Source organism: Leptonotus elevatus, chromosome 5, assembly GCF_054856555.1.
Source record: "Leptonotus elevatus isolate MCC_2025b chromosome 5, RoL_Lele_1.0, whole genome shotgun sequence".
Lineage (NCBI taxonomy): Eukaryota > Metazoa > Chordata > Actinopteri > Syngnathiformes > Syngnathidae > Leptonotus > Leptonotus elevatus.
In genome coordinates, this window is record NC_141243.1 from 6,671,894 (window position 1) to 6,692,742 (window position 20,849).

The 20,849-nt window shown below is 39.0% G+C and overlaps 1 protein-coding gene across 3 annotated transcripts in view; it reads right to left on the reverse strand.

The window, feature by feature from the left end:
- The window catches only part of LOC147173489 (uncharacterized), a 236,402-nt gene that overhangs the window by 178,463 nt on the left and 37,090 nt on the right, over positions 1–20,849 (reverse strand). For 2 of the 3 annotated variants that reach the window (XR_015094919.1, XR_015094920.1), the window contains exons 2-3: positions 6,716–6,840; positions 3,548–3,662 (exon numbers count right to left, since the gene is read on the reverse strand). The gene's annotated coding sequence lies outside the window, so the exon portion shown is untranslated. Of the gene's footprint in view, positions 1–3,547; positions 3,663–6,715; positions 6,841–8,359; positions 8,555–20,849 lie in introns of those variants that run through there. The other variant, XR_015094921.1, reaches the window with a different exon arrangement.

Here is a 20,849-nt window from a genome sequence, read left to right on the forward strand (position 1 = left end):
ACCAGACCAGGATGCATCATTTCAAACAATTACAACCATTATTGTGACCTACGACCTGTGCAACAGAGTGTTAATAGGTGAACATAGTCTTAGCTTAAGATAGGCTTTTCTTTTTTTTCCCAGATTTTTATATTTTGTTTTGTAACTTTTGTCCTAATGCTGACTGGTATTTGGAACTGCTCATAATTAATTCCATCGACTATCGGCTAATTTAGTTCCAGCTGAAGAGAAATACCGGTAGCCCCAAAGCATGATGCCCACCCTATCATGTTTCACTGTAGATATGGTGTTTCTTTGTTTTTGTTTTTTTGTTATTTTGTATTAATGTGTTTTCACCAAACAATTTGGAATTATGCCTTAATTGAGCCCCAACACATTTTGCCACGGGTTTAAAATTTGATTGTGTTCTTAGTTCCATGTTTGTGAAAAGAGATGTCCAATTCCTCCCCCCGGGTTTCACCAGTGGGATACCATAATAATAATAAATAAATAAATAAATAAATAAATAAATACAACTATTTTAATGATGTCTTTGGACTTTAGTACAGTAGATTAGAGCTGGTTGTGGGAGTGCGAATGAATGCGTGCATAAGAGCAAGCAGGCTGGGTGTGAGACTGTGAATGTTTTGCAGGGAGTGCAGGGAGGGTGAAGGGCACAGTGTCAGGGCTTGTCTGACATGTGGCCTAGTAGGCTGGCTGGCTGGCTGGCTGGAAGGTTGCTTGCAGTCTAGATGGCTGGCTGGGAGCATCGCAGCTCCAGCCTGGCAAGTGTCTCCTTCCCTCCCGCCCTCCCTCCCTCCCTCCCCTCCCTCCCTCCCTCCCCTCCCTCCCTCCCTCCCTCTCTCCCGCCCTCCCTGGAGTGACGGGCTGAGACATTAAGACAGGCGTTTTAATTAACTGTGCCACTCTTCCACCTGCTGCCCTCAATATGCTCCGGCCCAGGCAAGCTGTCTCTCACAGCACTCACGCGCATGTTCGCTTTTTGCTCCATCTCCTATTCATTTCTCTTCACTCCTTTTTTTTTTTTTTTTTTCAGACCAATTTTTAAATCTGTCCCTTTATCACTAACCTATTTTGTTCTGTGCCCTGTGCTCAGTTTGACCTCTATAAATGAAATTCACACCAGAATGATAAGAAAAGTGATTCCATAAGGCTCTGTGGCAGAATTCGATAATTCCTTTTTTTGTCTTTTAAACTCAGATGGAATGAATTCCTACATGTGCTCGAATGACCCTCTAACTAGCCGTCACACGCACATACATGGACGCACACCCGTGCTCTTCAAATCTAACCGGTAATTCAGTTCTGCCCGACACTCATCAGGCGATTCATTAAGTCCTTATTGGAGATGGATATTTCCCTTCCCTCATGACTGGATGGAGCTGGGCGTATGACAGGGTTTGAGGAGCAAAAATGTAATACAACCCGTTCTTTCTGGACGCTTGGACATGGGGTTGTTCTCAGAAAGTATAATCCAGCGGAATGTTCAAATGCTGACCCACTTGGAGAGTCAATATTTTCCCCTTTGCGATTAAGCGCCAGATTTCCCTGTTTACAAGATTGCAAACATACTGCAGAGATAAAATAAACAAGCTTATTGAGATTTGTGTGTGAAAAATAGCAATTGCGATCATTTCCGCTTCATGACATGCCAAGTTCCAACATACCCATGTCATCAAAAGCCGTGCGTACCCTTAAAATTCATCAGTTGCTACAAAAAAAACTGGCACAATGTCAATGCAACAATACTGTTTGAGTCCCACACTGTCCGTAATGTGACAACACGTCGGCCTTCGGTGTCCATGAGGTACCTCCTGCGAATTATTACTCTCGTGTACTTTATTCTTACATTGGAACGACTTTAGGAAGTTGAACCAGGCGTTCGCTGTAAAATATGTTAGCATTTTTAAAATAACCCTTGTTGTTTATAATAAAACAACCAAGTAAGATAAGTGTGGAGTGTGGTGTTCAGTTTTATTGGTAACATGCGTACAGTAAAATAGATTAATTTTTTTCCCCCACACTAGTATTGTTGTGCATCAATCAGTAGGATTTTAAAGGTGCATAGTTCAAAACATCCTACGATATTCTACAACAATATTTAACGAAGAAGAAATTCAAATGATGCCAAGGCTATATAGGGTGATTTTTGTGACTAATTTTGTTGCATAAATGTCTTCCATTACTTCATATTGACCGATGATATCACATATTGAGCCGCAGTAAATACATTGGCAATTACTACAGCCATATGAATGAAATACAGTCCTTAACACAGACGGTAAACGAATACAGCTGTTAGCGCTGTTACATTTGATAACATGCAGTGTAATCTGAATGTTAAGCAAATATCAGACACTAACTTTTAGCCGCTCGCATTTAGTACAGTGATGCAGATGATGGTGGTGCCGCGTTAGTGACGTCTCGCCAACGTTTACTTGCTTTGTCAATGGTGGAGTGCGTGTTTGTTAACTTGGCGATTTTAATGAGTGTGTGAGTGATTCTTGATGGAAGAAAAGTGTCGGCGAAATGCTTATCATTTTGAAGACACATAATGAAGATTTCACTTACCACCTCCAAAATAAACGTTTGTAAATAAACTTAATTGAGAGTAGGTGCAACAACAAAAGTGCATGTAACTAAAAAAGTAACAATATTGTCTTTGTAAAAGCGCATACGTCTGGGGGGGGTTTCTGATAGAATTCTGTGTAGTATTTAATCATCAAGCAAGTGCTTTGTGCACACTCATACTTTTGCTTTTCAATGCGTCCATATGGCTCACCAAATCCACATTTTGATGCAAAAACTAGGCATGCATAATTTTTACCCGGTTTTGACCAAGTTAATTTTTTACGACTCATGACACACTCCTGGATCATACTTTCTGAGAACCACCCACTTAAATGTGCTCATAAATGTTTGTAAATGTAAGCTCATTAGATTCTTTCACCCTTTTATCCACTGAAATGATCCACTTTGAGCTCTACCCTTAAACTGTATTATGCTTTTAGTATGGTTAAGAACAGACGACATAAACAACACTGAAAAACAGTTCTACAAAGTGTTGTATTAAAAAGGATTCATGTCCTCCCCCCTTCAAGTCACGGCGGTAGAGCTGAAACTAACAAATGACCCAGCTCAGACTCCGTGATGGCTCCTCATTCGCACCACTACGGTTAGGCGGCGGCGGCGGGGGCCCATATATCAGCCATGCAGATGGTGAGCGTTCATCTGCTATGTAAGGAGAGGTGACTTTGAAGTCCTCTGTAGTGAGGTGAAAGAGCAGAGGTGTCCTCAGCCTCTGTGTTTATATAGCCTCTCTCGCCCCTGGGAGCGCTCTTAATGAATGATGTGAATAGATGGACGCCGCGGATAAAAGCGCACATCTGTACGAGGGCCAAGGCGCGCCGAGGATTTATGCATACTTTATGCAACATGTCAGCATATATGTTTAAGTCTGCATATGGAGCAAAGGTACTGCTGATTTTAGTTTGCACAGGGGGAAAGTTAAACCATTAGATTGAACTAAGCTTAGCCACGCACTGACCTGTTCGAAGCAGACTATGGCAGAATCCTGCAGCGCTTTCTTGAAGTGTAGTCTCACTTGTTGTGGACTGGGAAGGTTTTTTTTTTTTTGCTTGCACAGGCGTCAGCGACCTTTCCTGTCAAAAGAGCCATTTTAAGACAAATAAATTCCCCCAAAAATTGTCTGAAGCCGCAAAACATTTCAACATTGCGATGAAGGAAACTGACTTAGCCTAATGTACTGAGGGCTCAAGAACTAATTAGAGCTGCACCGTAACAGAAAATGTATGCAGCAACCAATACGTAGTGATACCTTTTCTTCGACCTATCGTCTTCCTTTTTTATTTTTATATATAGTTTAAATTTCATTTTTAGATTGTCTGCTTTTCTGTCAAATTTCTGACATTTTGGGCAATTTTATGGACATTTTCTGCGTGTCTTCTTCCTTTCTTGGACATGTTATAGCAATTTTTTGCTATCAATTTCTGACATTTTTGCCAATTCTGTGGCCATTTTATGGTCATTTTTGAAAATGTAGCTATTTTTTGTTTACTTTAAACATTTTCGTTCCTGTCTTTTCTTAAATACATTTTTCGACTATTATGGCAATTTTTGGACATTTTATAGTAATTTTCTGAATTTCTTCTTTTGTTTTTTGAAATTGTATCATTACTTTTCAAATGTTTCCGTTTCTGCTACTATTTTTTTTTTGTTACATTCTTTTTTATGTTTGATTGACATTTTAAAGGTAAAAAAAATGTTCATCTACCTTTCGCCTCTCTCTCTCAAAACTTTAAAATTCGGACTCTGGCATTTTTTATTTATTAATTAAATCATTAAGTCCTTAAATAATATTGTATCTAAAAAATAAACCTATGTAATATTAATAATAATAATAAAAATAATATCTACGATTTTTTAATTTTTTTTTAGGAGATCCACAGGGTGCCAGAAAAGAGGTACTGAAGGACCACCTCTGGCTCCAGAGCCCCTGTGCTTGAGCATACAAGGGGCTGCTCAACTGCCCATCATCTACGCGTCATAACAAAAACAGTAGCCAAGTTAGATCGCTTTAGAATTTGCAGGAGTACCTAATGAAATGCCTGGTGAGAGTGGATATTAAAATGAATATTCTGGAAGGCAGGCGGGCTGTAACCGTCTGTAGCTCATCTCGAATGCTCCCTCCAGCACACCTCTAGGAGCATGTTGTCCTTGTTATGTTGCTCCTGCACGAGGCCTCCGGTGATAAATTATGGATGCAACTCAAAAGCTGTAAAATTTGTTGTATCTTCTATTATCTTCATGTTAAAGGCCACAAAAGCTCTTCAGTGAAGTCAGCCATTAAGAAATGACAGGTATTGCTATCAGGCTTCTTTATAGCCTATTACCTGCAATGACAGCAGCTGCTGCTGCACCACTGTACAGCCTATCACATTATTTGCAGCTAAAGTCAGCTACTGTGTCATTTCGCCTCATTTTCTTGACAGTGCTATCATAAATCCATTGGGCTGCAGGGGAAACTGTCGACTACCTCGATTATCTTCATAGCCTGAATGAATTCTGAAATGTATGTAACAGGCAATGACTGTTATGGATCAGGAGCCAGGGCCATATTCTCTCACTTTCTCACCCTTCTTCCTTGACTCTCACATGTGATGTGTCGATTGAGGGCTGGGGGCCTTTGACACTCACAGTAAATGGAGTGAGATAGGCCAACTTTGGCACAGAGTAAAATATTAAAGATGCGACGATTGTAAGAAAATAAAGTCAGGACTGTACCTGAAGTATATTTGCAAGTTTTTTTTTTTTACCAAATTAAATTATTTTCTTTACATGGATCTTGTGGAATTCATTACTTTGTCCCATAAATATTACACAATTTCAATGGTACATCACACAAAAACAACCATCCACCAATTTTCTTTTGCATATCTTATTCATCGTTATTGGTAAACTGGAAATGATGCCAGCTACGAGTACTAGCGGACTGCTTATCACAGCATGGCTCGATGGTGCATATCTTAAGCTTAAAAATCAACTACCATATAAAATTGCTTCTTCTTTTTTTAAACAACTACTACTAAACCTCTTTATGCCAAATGCAAATGTTGAAGGTAACTTTCCTTGTATAATTTAATGATAAAGGGATATTTCGTTTTTAATTATTAGGGATGGGCTTGTACAAGCCAATACCCGACCTTATATCAGGGTCTCCGTTATTGGCAACGACAAATTAGAAAAATAGAAAATTGCCGTTTATTTAATGCAATTTTAAGGAAAATGCTATATTGGGATATATAGATCTTCCTTTAAAATTATCTGTCGTTGTTTTTTTGTTTTTGTGGGTAGATTTTATGTATAGAAAGTACTACTGGTACTTGGTACCGGTGTCATCAGTCTGGTATTGAACATTGCTAGTATTTATTATTTAAAAAATGTAAGATTATTATTAGAGTTGTTATCATTATTAGTATATGTATTTATATTGTATTATATTAATTGTGTTGTATTTTTGTACAGCACTTTAATAAAGCAATATAAATAAAATATTTTTTTCTAAATCTATTTTTTAAGAAGTTTTTTGTTGTGATAAATTATTTGAAGTAAAAATAAGATAGATGGGCCACTTGGGAGCCAAACGAGGCTTAAAGTGGCGGCTCTCGAAATTGCCGTTACTAATTTGCTGCGGTCACTGTTAGCGATCCGGTCCACAGATTTGACGTGGAAGCCATCGCCAATGTTGGTGGCCGAAGTGGGTCGACTGTATCCTGAAAATAGCAGAGACAATAATAAGATAATTTCTCTTTACAATTAGGGTTCAATTCATTTAAGGTTTAGGCTTGGTTCATGCGATTGCAGGTCTAGTGCACTCACCTGTTTATTGATTTGTATTTCAGCGTAATTTTATAATTGTGTTGAAATTGTGTACTTTTAAAAACAAACTATTTCCTTGGAGTTTGGTTTTTGCAATTTAATATATCATTGAAAGGATTTTTCAATTTAAAAATTGGGGGGGGGAAACAAATTTTACTCAATTGAAAAAAAAAACAGTTGATTTATTTTGCATTTAAACTGGAAGCACTATATATAAATATATGTACTCTTATAAAAAAAACGGAGCTAAAAATGCTGACATTTTTGGATAGCTTCTGAATCACTCTCTCATACATTGCACACTCCATAACTGTACCTGTCAATGAAAGACTGTGATTGGCCCCACAGCTGACCTGAGCCACGTGGTCCAAAACATCCACAAAGGAAGGGATGATGACATTCTCACCAGAACTGCTGCCAATTTGTCCATAATCTTTGTTCCTGTGGGAAGAACACATTATTAAAAACATAATTAATTACCTGAGGGTGTCGTCTTCTTACGGTGTCATCATATTTGAAAATATACACAACGCCGTTTGTGAGCATTCAAATATTGAGCATTCTCCATTTTCTATAAGGTAATGAAAATAGTCAAATTAATTAAAGTGTGGCAGTGATCGGGGTCCACCGGGGAATACGGGCATATGTGTGTTCCAACGCATCTTCTTTGTGACAATAACGAGGCCCTATCAGAGGAGAAACACCTCGCTAACTAATTAGACTCTCAGGGTGCATTCTGACAAAATAAAGAGAGAAAAGTGCTTGAAGGAAGACTCGGGTCTCCAGCAATTTGCATCTGCCACTTTTTACTGCATCTGTTCCAAGTGCCATTCAGAGCTCTCGTCCTCCTTTTGTTGGGAAGTGTTGAGGCCCAACTATTTAAGCTCACCTCCTACCTACCCGGAGCTTTGTTCCGGCTCCTCTGCAGGCCAGTAATGAGCCAACTGCCACAAAACGGCTTAGAAATTAATGACTCATTACGAGCGGGCCCTGGACCGCTCTGCTGCCTCCTCCCCCGCTCTACCACTCTCTCTCTCGCTCTCTCTCATCCCTTCAGCCCATACAGAAAGACCCCAACACCTCCCTATAAATTAGAGCCTATTACAAGGCTCCCATGTTAGCGGGGCAAAGAAAGAGGGTCTTCACAGCTCAAGAGTGTGTGTAGGAGAGATTGGGGGAGTTGAATGTGGAGCCTTAAGGTGCTCCTTTCACACCCTCACCCTTATCCATTATGCCAGTGTGTAGAGCTCCCTCAGAGAAATGTGCAGGTCCAAAAAGACTTGGGGTTGAAAATAAGTCACGGGAGGGATTCTCGGTCACACCTTTTCCCTCCTCCTCCTACTTCAGTGTCAGATTATATCATGGCTAGTCCTCCAGACGGCAACATGGTCACAGCGCTCCTATTTTTCTGAAGAGCGCTGAATGACAAATCAGAGCTTTGCAAACTTAAGATAGGTACGCATATTTTTTTTTTAATGGACCATCTCGGCCCTCTGGCCCGATACTAGTACAGATAATGGTAGCAGGACCAATACCCAACTTGGACCAGACCATCACAAAAAGTTTCACAAATAATTTTACATTTATGTACAAGGAACATGCGCATTAGTACACAATTTAAAACATGTTTGGTTAAAAAAAATTATTTTGACATGCACAATTACACATAATTTCCTATATATTGAAAGGCGAGACTCACTGGTAGTACATATGAAATTATGAATAGATTAGAAGACTGGATTAAGTAGGTCTGGGTTTAGGCTTTAGGGTTTAATTATAGTTTTTTTCTTCAAAAAAACAACACTGTAGTCTCATTTAGAAACTACTCAAAGTAAAAGGTGTACGTGCATTAACGTTCTTCATAAATTACCCTCCTCATTACTTAACCTAAAGACACTCTTAATCGCTCTGGCAGCATTGGTCTTTGATCGGAGCAAAAAAAAATGTAGTTCCACATTACCGATATTTTAGAATATATATTTCTTTTCTTTCCCTTGTTGGATATGTATCGGGTTTCCGTTGGAGCAATCTTCCGTTCATTGGCTTTTGAAGATACAGAGCATTTTAAGGCAATCCCTCTGAGAATGAACGGGTGAGATCACATGAGCTTGAGGTGGTTTAGAATGGCAAATCCTGCTGAAAGTGTCATTTCCACTCGGAGACATCAATTTGGTGTGTGAAACGAGGCCCCAGGAGAATCCAATAGCCTTAGAGATTCCTGAAAAGAGCAAAGGGCCTGGGGATCAACTCCTACTCACCTGGATAAGACGGGAATTTTACAAAGCCCCCCAAATACACATACCAAAGTGAGAAAAGAGGAGAAAGAAACATGATAGACAACTTAGACAAAATGCTGAGCGAACTTAAATGGAAAGGTGTGATTATTTTTTTGTAACCATTTTAAGAGTGAGATTATTCACATTATTTTTTTATTGTATGAATTTAAAATAATTTTCCTCTACAATGTTTATTTATGCCATAAACACTTTCAGAAAGGATTAATTCAGATTTTCCTCAATGGTCCCCCATCTGCCGTGACTTGCTGGAGCTCATAAGTTTGGTTGATAGCGAGATATTAAAACATTCTAAATTATCAAAACGATCTCTGCTGGCCAAACATTTTTCGCAACAGTAAAAACACGGAATGTAAGGCAATGGTATTAACGGTGATATAAAGCCTCAATTACTTTAAGTGAGAGCAAAATGGCTGATAATTATTGTGCAAGCTCATTAGGCTTGTTTTGACACTTGAAGCACTTAAATCACTACACAGGCATATGCACGAAACACTACACACGTGCAGATGTTACCGTTTATTCCCAACATAATGAGGTATACACCGTACAGGTTGGGTGTCACTTGTTGAGAAGGAGAAAGGTAAACATTTTAAATTACTGTAGAGTTTATAGGAAAATCACATTCCAAACAGATGAATGCATCCATTAACAGAACGTATGATCAGAGAGGATTGCATGCCATACTGTATTTATAAAAATAAAAGTTATGCTGGCATCAAATGTGTCATTGTCGACAATGTCTTTCGAAGGTTTCAAGAAGCATGTAAGTAAATCAAGGCAGTTTATTATTCATCTTGTCAAAATGTTATCCATGAAATGCTTGAGTGCAAAAGCAAGCCGTTCATTTTGTCTAATAACCTCCAAGAGATAAAATCCTCGGGACGGCCACGAACGTTTAAGCCCCAATGTGGTAAAATACAACGTGCTGTAAAATATTAATGTATGTGGTAAAATTATGCTGGCAGTAATACTTTAGATTGTGGCTGTCTGTAAAAGAGGCATATCTGTATTTATTTATAAGCAGGCCGAGTATATGAGGGCCTTTGTTTGAAGCCGTGTTTATGAATATCGACTCAGGCTCCGAGGTAAGTGGCCGTAAATCTACTAGAGGATCTTTGTAAAGTTCCCTTGGAGGACATAACTTCAGGTCTAACTGCCGCCTTCCTTCACTTGACTTTTAAACATTTAGATGTAGCCTGGCCAACAGCTTCTAAATTATGAAGACTTCCCCTTTGAGTGTCACAGTGTTAACCAATCAAAGTTGATGAACTGTAACATTTTGGTAGATTTAAAAAGGTGTGTTTCGTCCTTGATCTGGACTGTTTAGGAGTTTGGGGAATCCTACTAAAACGTACACCACGTCCTCGCCTCGATGCCTTCTATGTTCCAAGACTTCGGATATTGCTTAGTAAATAACAAGCTTACACTGTACTATGTTTATAAAAAAAAATTTGGGAGGGAAAAAATTGGGACCATTCCGCTTCAGTCTGTCCTTGTTCTGTTCATATGCAGTGTGAATTAAATGATGCCATGACCATGACCTGTGCACATGCAGATGAATGGCTTAATGTACAATACATATTAGATCACAAACAATTTAGCAGCATGGAGCTTACTTTAATCACCTCAAGCCATCAAAAGCCAGCTGGAAGACTCCATATGATAACCCTTTTCCTGGATTACTTATTCACACCCTCTTTTTCAGCAATATCTTTGACATTTCTATTTATTTGTGTTCAAGGCTGTGAGCATCAGATCACAGGGGTGATTGCATTTGTAATGGCGCTACAGTTGGTTGACTGGATATGATGGATACACCGGGTCTGTATCCTCTGGCAAAGAAGATCCCATAAGAGGCCAAATGCCCAAGATTACGAGAATACATTTCTCAAGTTCAATCAAAGGGTTTCACTGCTGAACTCTCGCTTTTCACTTTGAATGTATAATCATAATCAAAGGTTGATGTGCAGTCTGCTCAAGAACCAACGCAGCAATGACTGATATCGTTACACTAGATTTTGGGGAGAATTGTGTATAAGGAATGTTATTTAGCAACGCAAACACAAATAGAAAATATTTGCAGCAAAAATAATTTATTTAAAAAAATAATTAAACAAAAAAAAAGGTATTCTTGCAAAAGTAACAGTATCTCAGAGGAGCATTGTGCAGCAACAGTGTTGCAAAGGACCAATTCCAGATCTCTAATTAGATTCTACACAACAAGTGTCCGGGAATGTGCTTTGTATAGTGTATGAAAGTGCTGAGCTAAATTGAAGAAGCCCCAACAAAACTGTATTGCTGTTTTTCCACTCTCAAGGTTGTTTACGCAACATTTTTTTTTTTTTAACGAGATCAAAATTATTTTGTTTTGCTTGCTTCTGTAGTTGACAAGGACATGGCTTTAGAAATTGAGAGCAAACAGAAAGTCAAAATATGCGAATGGTTTTCAAAGTGTGCTACTATTCCTGCCTATACACTAAAAAGGCACATTTTATTAAACGGAGGACCTGTGTGAGAACATCAAATGCATTTAACATTTTCATAAGTGTCCAACTATCGGACACTTGCTTTGCTGCAATTCAAAATCTGGTGACCAGTGTCACAATGTCACGGATGTAAATGCCATTCAAAATGTAAATTAATTAATTCACAAAAAATAAAAACATGTTTCCAGATTTTTAAGCGCAAGTGAGACTAAGTCAGTGCACAGCGAATAATTGTCCATTTCAGTCACATTTGGTCACATCGCTTGAACGCCGAAGTTAATTAGCTGGTTTTCTCTAGTCTGATGGGCATTTAAATTTTAAACCCAAACTCACTGAGTAGAGCATTGAAAACATGCTTTTGGATAACACAAGCCTTGGCATACGTAGCAAAATGTTTAAAAACTTCTGCAGTCTGTCAACAGCCATCACTTAAAACAACGTTGTCACGCACACAGAAACTTTGCAAAATGTGAAAAAACACAAAGTCCTGTTTTTACCTGTTCATGCTCGCACACAAAGTTTCTTGGCCTTTCTACGACTTGCTCTCCAGTTTGTCTCTTAACATCCTGTAGGCTAATCCTTAACGCTTCCTTGCTTATGTATACCTCAGCTATCCGTCTTGTGCCATTCTACCCCTGACACTGACTGACACCGCGTGTCAGTTCGCACCCGCAGCACACAAAGAAAGAAATGCTAAACGAGGACATTGGGAAATGTCACGGTCCACTCGAAGAGCTTCGCAGTGACAGTATGCTCAGGGAGGTGTGATGCAATTAAGTGTTGTTAAGTGCCTAATCAGCCTTAATACCTGATGAATTCTGTAAATAAGCAGCTCCCGAGTTATGACCAATTAGATTGAGGAGCACTAACTAAAAGTGCATTTGAAACAAAAGAGTAATGATACGCAAAATGTGTTGTTCTTAAATTGCATTTAAAAGCGCTTAATCAGATCCTCTGTCGAGTCTAATGCGTTTACTAATGATGTTTTTAAACTTCAACAACAACGTGACACTGGTAGTGTAGTGGTTCACTAGCTGATTTTAATTTAGCTGGTGCGGGCTTAAATCCTAGCAATGCCCAATCACAATTTGTCATTAAAAGGCTAATAATAAATGAATGATTGGATGGATGGTTGAATTTCAAGCAAGTGGTTTAGTTGACTTTCATTTCGCCAATATCAGCTTAATTTCTTGTCACCACCACAATCACAATTTGACATGTATGGCTACTACTCACCGTCTTGATGGAATAAAAATCCCGAACATAACATTTCATATGATTTTGTCTAACATTTGACCTAGTTTATATAGCAACCTAAAAAAATTTGTTGTGTTTGAAAGTTCAATCGAAACGCCATCATAGGTGTCACTTCCTGTTGTGACCAAAACTCAAGCCGAGCCAGTATTTACAGCTCTGATGTGGCTTGTTGTGTTTCCAGGAGGCTAGCTGCGCTATGTCTTCTTTCTTCATTTAGCTGCAAGGCAGAGTGTGATAAGACACGACGACGACTTCCCTCATACCGAGACGCATGCCAAGTCTGACATAATCCAATCGAGTCCATTTTCATCAGCTTTTGTCTTGTGTTTTTTGCTTCTCTTTTGGACTTTCCTTTGGTTCCAACGATAGCTCCAAAACCTGAAATGACACAATTCGGTCGCACTTGTATGGCGACGAGGCTGCGATCCAAACGGCTTTTCTGCAGAAAAATCCTTGAAGACCCACACACATTTAAATCTGTCCCTGGGGGCAACAGACTCTAAACCACTGAGATAAAAAGACATCCAGGCCAAAAGCAAAAATATATATTTTAAGGGAGGGCTTACCATGGCAACAAAAAGGCATGTCAAACTTGTGGAAAGGAGGCATTCTGACTGAGGAATAAACATAGACCAGCGTGCCCGTAGGAAAGCCGAGGAAAAGCTCTTCGCATATTAAAGGGCCCAGCCTCACGCGTGTATACAACTAAGGGGGAAACAATGGCAGTAATAACAAGCGAGGCGTCAGGGTTCGGAAAAGACGGTTAAACGGTCATTTGCGCAAAAGAAGCAAAATGGGGCCTAATAGAGGCTGCGTCATGGGCATAAGCCTTGTCGAGAGATGAAAACCGTATTCAAATTGGAGATTTCTGACGATCCTGTTTTAGTTTGACATAGAACAGAGATGTTTTTTTTAAAGGGGAAGTCAACCCAAACATTTTTGAATATGCTATCTTTATTCCCATTAGTCTAAACACGACATTCTGATTAATATTGTGTTTGTACAGTATGAGTTAAGCAGCAAAATTCACCCGTTTTTATTTATCTCAGAGGGCGGCCAATTTGCCTCGTGCTGTCGAATGAAAATGACATCAAAGTTGCTCAGGGTTCAGGTAACAAGCAAGCAGCTTCAGGAAGCAGGTGAGCTGTGATTGGTCGTCACCTGGGAAACCTTTATGGCAACAATTAAGGACAGGCAAGTACCGATACAGATATCGTATCGAGCTGATACCCGGTTTTATTTCAAGGTTTAATTTTAAGTTACAAAGTTACGGAACTACATTGAAAATATTCTGCGTAACACATTATGGAGTAAGACAGAGTGGAATTGAAACAATGTCCGACCTACAATCAGTCAATTAAAAAATAAATATAAGCAAATTATTTTTACAAGATAGACGGAAGACCCGGTTTGAGTTTTTTTGGGTGTCTTTAATATCTGATATAGATACAGTAATATGTAAATGAATATATTTATATCAGTGTAGATTGATGTGTGTGTATGTACAATATATATCATATAAATACATTTATATATATAAATAATTATTTTTGATTTATTTCATAATGTAAAATATATTGGGGTAGGATTAAATGAGTATTTTACTTTTCAAACATATTAATAATAGATGTATTGTTTTTTAATTTTGCCTTCATTCATTATTTTATTTTTTTTGCATCGTTTTGATTTTGTTGAGTTTAACGTTTGAAATAAAGATTTCAATCAATCACTCAAAAAAAAAAGTGTTGAACTGCCGATGTCGGCCAATACCAGTTTCGGCCATCCTCTCGAGGCTGATTTACGAACTAGAAATTAGATGTATAGAACATTTGATGACATTTTAAGGAAAATGCTATATTTGGATATAAAGGTCTTATCTGGAGGATCTGGTTGAAGTGGCTGGGGAGAAGGAAGTCTGGGTTGCCCTCCTAAAGCTGCTGCCCCCGCAACCCGACCGCTGATAAGCGGTAGTAAATGGATGGATGGATGGATGGAGGTCTTATCTGTCAATGTTTTTTTTGGGGTGGGGGGGATTGTATTGATCAAAAATGATAGTGGTATCTGTACCGGTAACTACTCAAGAGTTGTGTACTGTACTGGTATTGGTCTAAAAATTGAACATCCCTAACAAAATGCTTTTCAATGAAACTTCTAAACAGCAATAAAATAACTACACCCCACATCGGCCTTACGGAATATATTTTTCGAATTCCTTTGTGACAATTTACTAACAAGCAAAGTACGTCTGCTGCCAAACACTTCTCCGCCACATTGTGCGTTCTTCGCCGTGATTGTGTGTATGCCATTGAACAAAGAAAAAGAAAAAGGGAAAAGGTGGGAGTCTCATAAATAACAACATTGCTACAGGTCTTTGTGCCGTGTAAACACACACACCAGGAATGCTTACATATACGGTTGAAGCGTAATCAGCTCGGTGCAGAAACAAACAAAAAGGCATTTTTCTTATGATAGAGAACATAACAAGCTCTCATGAAGCGATTGATTGTTCTCAAATCGTAGATCTTTGTAAGAGGGCTTGTAAAGTGGAGCTAAGTCTCATTATAGTACACTATGGCTACATTGCTTTTGATTTTCTGTCAACATCCCCTCTTAACCAGGTACTGTATTTACAAGTGCATGTGGGCAGAGAGAGGGCTTGTATATATTGTTCGTCTTGTGGATCAGTTTGGAGTCTGTTGCTCCGTCTGACTATGCAAATGTTTAGAGATATGGTAGGACACTTCTGAATAGTTTCCTCAAATTTGGCTATCGTTGATGTAGGAACACTCAAAATGTAAGCATGAAACCATGCAAGCAAGTAGATCACTTTTGCAAAGCTTTTAGGATTACGGTATACAAAGAAAGCTCGGGTCCTTTACATAAATGCTGCTTCTTGATGCAAATTTAAAAAAAAAAAAAAAAAATCCAACATTGCAGATATATAAATTGTGATTGAAAAGGTGGCATTAAAGCTGAAGCTGGTTATAGACGACTGCGATGCAGTGGTGTCTACTTACGAGAATGTAATAATCACTCAAACATTACAACAGCACAAGAACGAGCGCTGAGAATGAAAGGAGGAATTGGAACAAGCGTAATCAAGCTCTGCTACAAATTTCAACGAGATAAAAACACGCGCAAACATGTCTGGCGCATACACATCACCACGTAAACAATTTCTCAGCATTCAGCCGTCTTTGGTTGCAGTCAATGTCTGTCTGTTGCCGTCTATTATCAGTCAGTCATGTGCGGCCTGGTCACGGCCTCAATGTCCCCTCGGAGTACCCCCAATAAATTCAAATGTAATGCTCTTAAATGAGATCGCTTACGTTCAAGCGAATGTGTCATCAAACACGTGGCCTTCATTAAGAAATTGCTCTCAAGAAAATGGCGCGGGGGCGATCCCTCATTTGGAAAGCAGGGCAGTGAGAGGTGAGGTTGTCATGCAAGTGAATGAGGAGGGTTTAACGCCAACATTAAAATTAGTGGACAGTAGAGCGTTCAAAAGACACAAGAGGAGTGTAATGTAACACTCTACTACTATTTAGGGCCAGCTGGTAATTGTCATCTCCATAAATAAAAAACAAAGAATTAAGCAGTACTTCAATGTGAAAATGACCTCCCTTAAGGTTAAGCGTATCTATTGTTCAAAATTAAAATGTAGCTTTTATTTATCACAGATGAGCAAAGAAAGGATAGACCTGCTTTAATTTCCTTTAAAAAGAGCTTCATTATAATAATGTATTTTGATTAACGATGTTTACCGCAGTGCTGCTTGGTGGAAATTGCCTTCCCATAAATTAAACCGATAAAATGTAGGTGATGAATTATTTTCGAAACAAAAGTGTTAGTCTCATCTTACTATGCAAAATCTACATATGTAGGGGAAAATGAACACAGGTAATTAACTAGTTTAGGTAACTATAAGTACAAGAATGTGATCATCTCTTTCAACTCATCATAGATTGTATTAAATGTTCACTCAATTATTTACAGTAAATCAAAAAGTGTTATGCGGTGAGAGTTGAGAACCTATTAAAAATTTAAAGGCCAATTTAATTATGATATAAATCATATGTGGAGAGTCATCCAATCCCTTTTAACACATTACAAAATGTGATTGCAGAAGGTTCGAATTAAGTAATTTACGGGGTGTTTATATTATGAACATGTATTTGTCAAATGCAAATAGTGCAAGTGCTATGTTTCTATTATTTACAATTTAATTTATGAAATCATTTATGCATTACATTATATGGGTATCAATAGCTGAATTGTACACATACAGTAGCTACATGAAGACCTTACTGTATACGTCAGCAATGATTACAATGCATTCATAGATTTGGCACATTTTGAGGATCCAGTTGGAACTGGGTATGTTGCACAGCACGACATGCCTACTATTAAATGAATAATCAGGACTATTACTGTACATCTCCATACGATGAAACACAAAAGGTTTCGCTCTGATTTTCTCTATTAATTTGGGATTAGATCAAAGTCTAATTCATACATTTTTCTGTCCTCCTGCGATAATTCATTGTTCATTTCAAATGTGCTCTGCGTGGCTCTTGTATTCAGAGCAAAAGGCTGCCTTCCCTCAAGGTAAATTTACTATCTCGCAAAATAAAAAGAGGCAGGAAAACGGAGAAGCTTTGTTGGGCAAGTCTAACATTCTAACATCTCTGTGTTTCATCTAAATCACTGAAAACAAAATAGCCTCTAGCGTGATTCTCTCGCGCTTGCTTTCTCTCTTCCTCCCTCAAAGTTAACTATGACATCTGGCATGGGCTCTGAAAACCATGACAACAGACACCGCGGCTGCAAATCCCACGGCAGCATACAACTGTAGCGCAACAACAGAGGTGAAGGCAGACGGCTTGCTAATAGGGGAGAACGCAATTGCGGAGACCCGTAATTACAAGCATTTAAACAAGGCCTGATAAAAAGGGAAGTATGGAAAGTAGGGTGACCTGACGTCCCGTTTTAACCGAAAGTCAGGACAATTCCGGTTTTGAGCCTTGTGGCCTGACGTATTTCCCCAGCTTTTTTGCGTCTTTTATTTTATTTTTTTGTTCAGTTAGCAAGCCAATTATTTGGGCCATGTGCATGTCAATCTAGGGGTGGGAATCTTTGAATGTCTCACGATTGGATTCGATTCCGATTTTTGGGCCTGCGATTTGATTCAGAATAAATTTTCGATTAAGAAAGATTTTTCATTCAAAATTATTTGATTGACAATGATTTTTGCTTCAATCTATAGATGTGCAAGGAATTGTAATGATCTACTCCAGTCTATCTAACTCGCTAATGCTAATTAGCGCGCTACTCGCAGCACTTTTATCACTCAAAAGAACTGCTCCACTATTATTGGAATAACTTGATCGTGACTTTTTGCTTCTACTCTCTAATGTCGCTACAACTTAACAGTATATTAGACCGCGTAAACCCACAGTGCCCCTCAGTGGCCAAACCGGATACAACATGAACAGCGCTCCAAATAAAGGCACACACAGACTAAGGCAAGACCGTATAAAATAATTTAAATAAAATCGATTTTGGGACATTTAAAATCGATTCTGAATCGTACTAAATTAGAATAGATTTTTTGGCACAGCCCTATGTCAGTCACAGTCGGCATATCGATTCATACGATAAGCCAAGTAAAAAAAGGAAAATAATTGTTAAATTCCTCCTTATTTACTTTCACATTCACGTTTGCATCATACCAGAACTTGAACTACTTCCTGCTTCTGTGTCTAAGAACCACGGGAAATGTAGTCAGACAGAATGCGGGCGAGGTGCTGTTCCAATGTTACAATGTGGGACCACGAGGTATGTTGAAAGCGGTACGTTATTACTTGGCTTGTTTTCATTTAAAGGCACGAAGAATACTTTTTGTGTTTAAGCATTTTTATAAACAATGTTTTGGGAAAAAAAGTGCGTAACATTCAACGATTGATAGCTGCATGGAGAAGCAAAAGAAAGCAAGAACTGTACTTAAAGTATATGTTTGGCAGTTGACTCGAGGTGCGTTCAATGACCACTCAGACAGTAGGATATCTCAAATATTCATTGAAATACCAAACATCAATGGCAAGTACGTGAACACATAGCAGGGGGGTACGGTGAAACATTTTAGCATTTGATTGACAATTTTTTGCCACCAGATTGACGAGCGATTACATTTGTTCTAAACAGTTCCTGGTGAGAATTTATTATATACCGTATTTGATTTCCAGCAAAACTGTAGTGTTTTTCTTAACTTTGAATATCTGGTCACCCTTCTCATATCCGCGTTGTTTCGAAAATTGAAATCGCAAAATGTTTAAGCCCCTCTGACATGTACAAGGAACAGGTGTACCACTGTTCAGGTATAATTAGTGTTAAAAAAAAAAAAAGAACAGAATTTTACTGTGATTGCAGGATTTATTTGAAGATGGGGGTTTAAGAAGAGATGGTCACGAGCCCCTAAGCTTTTTTTTAGGGTTAATACCATGCTGGGCATCATTTCAGGGTGAACCTCATACGTCTCGATAAAAGGTCTAAAATCGCCATGACATACAGTTTTGTCTGGGAAACCTTGGTGGCCTTTATACCCTGGACTCTGCCACTCATTTTCCGCCATTGGACAGAAATTATCATCTTAATAGACGTTCATGACGATTAATTATTTCACATTTTTCCTCGTATCGGTCAAGACCCCTCTCCATTCAACTTTTTATCTTGAAGACACATTTTTGTTCAGGAAAAAAAAAAAAAGATGGATTGACAATGCAAGGGAAGTCATCTTTGCTTGATGTCCCTGACAGCTTAGCATGTAATTACTGTCACACCAGCACAATAGCAGCACTTAAAAAAGTGCAAGGACAATCAATTTAACTTTTCAGGGTGGCAACTTAAGCATTAGTACATAACTTTTTTTTTCTTTTCTTCTGAATGCCTATGAGTGAAGGTTGTTGAACCGTGCATATCTAATAGCGTGGCTTTTGGGAGTTTTCTTCCCATTATCAGAGTAAAGAAGGGGTTTAGAATGGACTGTAGAGCAGCACCCTCTTGTGGATCCTACGTGAAATGCAACCTACATTCAGGACTGCAGCTTTTCAGCATGTTTCTGCATCTAACTGCTGCATCACTTACCCAATCTTCTCCTCTTGTCCAGAATGCCCACTAAATATTTTTTTTTATGTATTTCTCATCCAGCTAGAACAATCTAAGCAAGGCTCTTAGTCAAATATTTAGATGTTTGATTTCAGCCCGTTTAAAGAACTGCCTTGGCATCTCTCCCTGTGTAAGAAAAAAAAAATCAATGCAATGAGTTCAAATGCCAGTTAAAACGTTCAAACAAATAGATTAATCGGCGAAGAGGTGGGAGGCGGAGGAGGGGGCAAAATGGGGGTCTGATGAAAATGTATGCGTAGCCATAGACTAGTTATACATATGCATATGGTTAGAGAGGGATTACACAGAGGGATGAGCAGAGACACTGAGAGGGTTTAAAAAGAGGGTGAGCGCTTGAAACACAATGAGGCATTTTGTTTACCAACGGAGGGGATGGGAGGAGTAAGTAGAAAGGGGGAGCGGAGAGAAGAGGGGGCATGTATTTAGTACATCATTTGGTACATCACGGCAAAAATGGCTCCTGTACTAAAGAGGGTGACCTCCAGTCAGGGCCTCGGGGTGAGAGGCTGCATTGAGGAATGCGTAGTAGTTAGAGCGGCCTCATCTTCCCTTCTGGGAGCGACACTGCACCAAATAGCCGGGACAAACCAGGGCATTAATAACCTTGCACAAACCCCCTGACAATACCCCATTAAGTATGTACGGCTCTGTATATTGCACACCTTGAACTAGAAACAGGCGCCTTTCTTTCGCCCCCTTCAGAACTTGATACGCTGCCAAGAAATGCAGGGAGCACATTTCATTATACAGTATATATTTTTTGTTTTATGGGTGAAAAAAAAAGACACTCACAATAGTGAACTCCACCGCTGTGCACTTTACATAATCGGTTGCATTGTGACACCTGCTGTACACCTTTACAGCAAATGACTGTTTGCCTTTTATTCTGTTGTGTTTTCCCCTCTATCGCTCCCTTCCAGCCATGTGTATCATCTATAATTACAATTCACACTGATTCCAGTCCACCCCGCTAAACCCAGGCTACATTTGAAAATAAGAAAGCCGCTTGTAAGGTGCGAGAGGAGAACTTGACACAAGGGAGGGAGTCGGGGTGGGGAAAAAAAAATAAAAAATCTAAACACAAGCTGTGGCTGTGGGCTAACAGCATCAGCGCAGCATTATTATGTTTCTAAATGGGAAGCGTGTCTCATGACGCGGGTCCCTGTCCAGATATTGATTGCTCCTGTGGCTGCAACACTAACAGCCGTGGAGAAGCATTGAACTT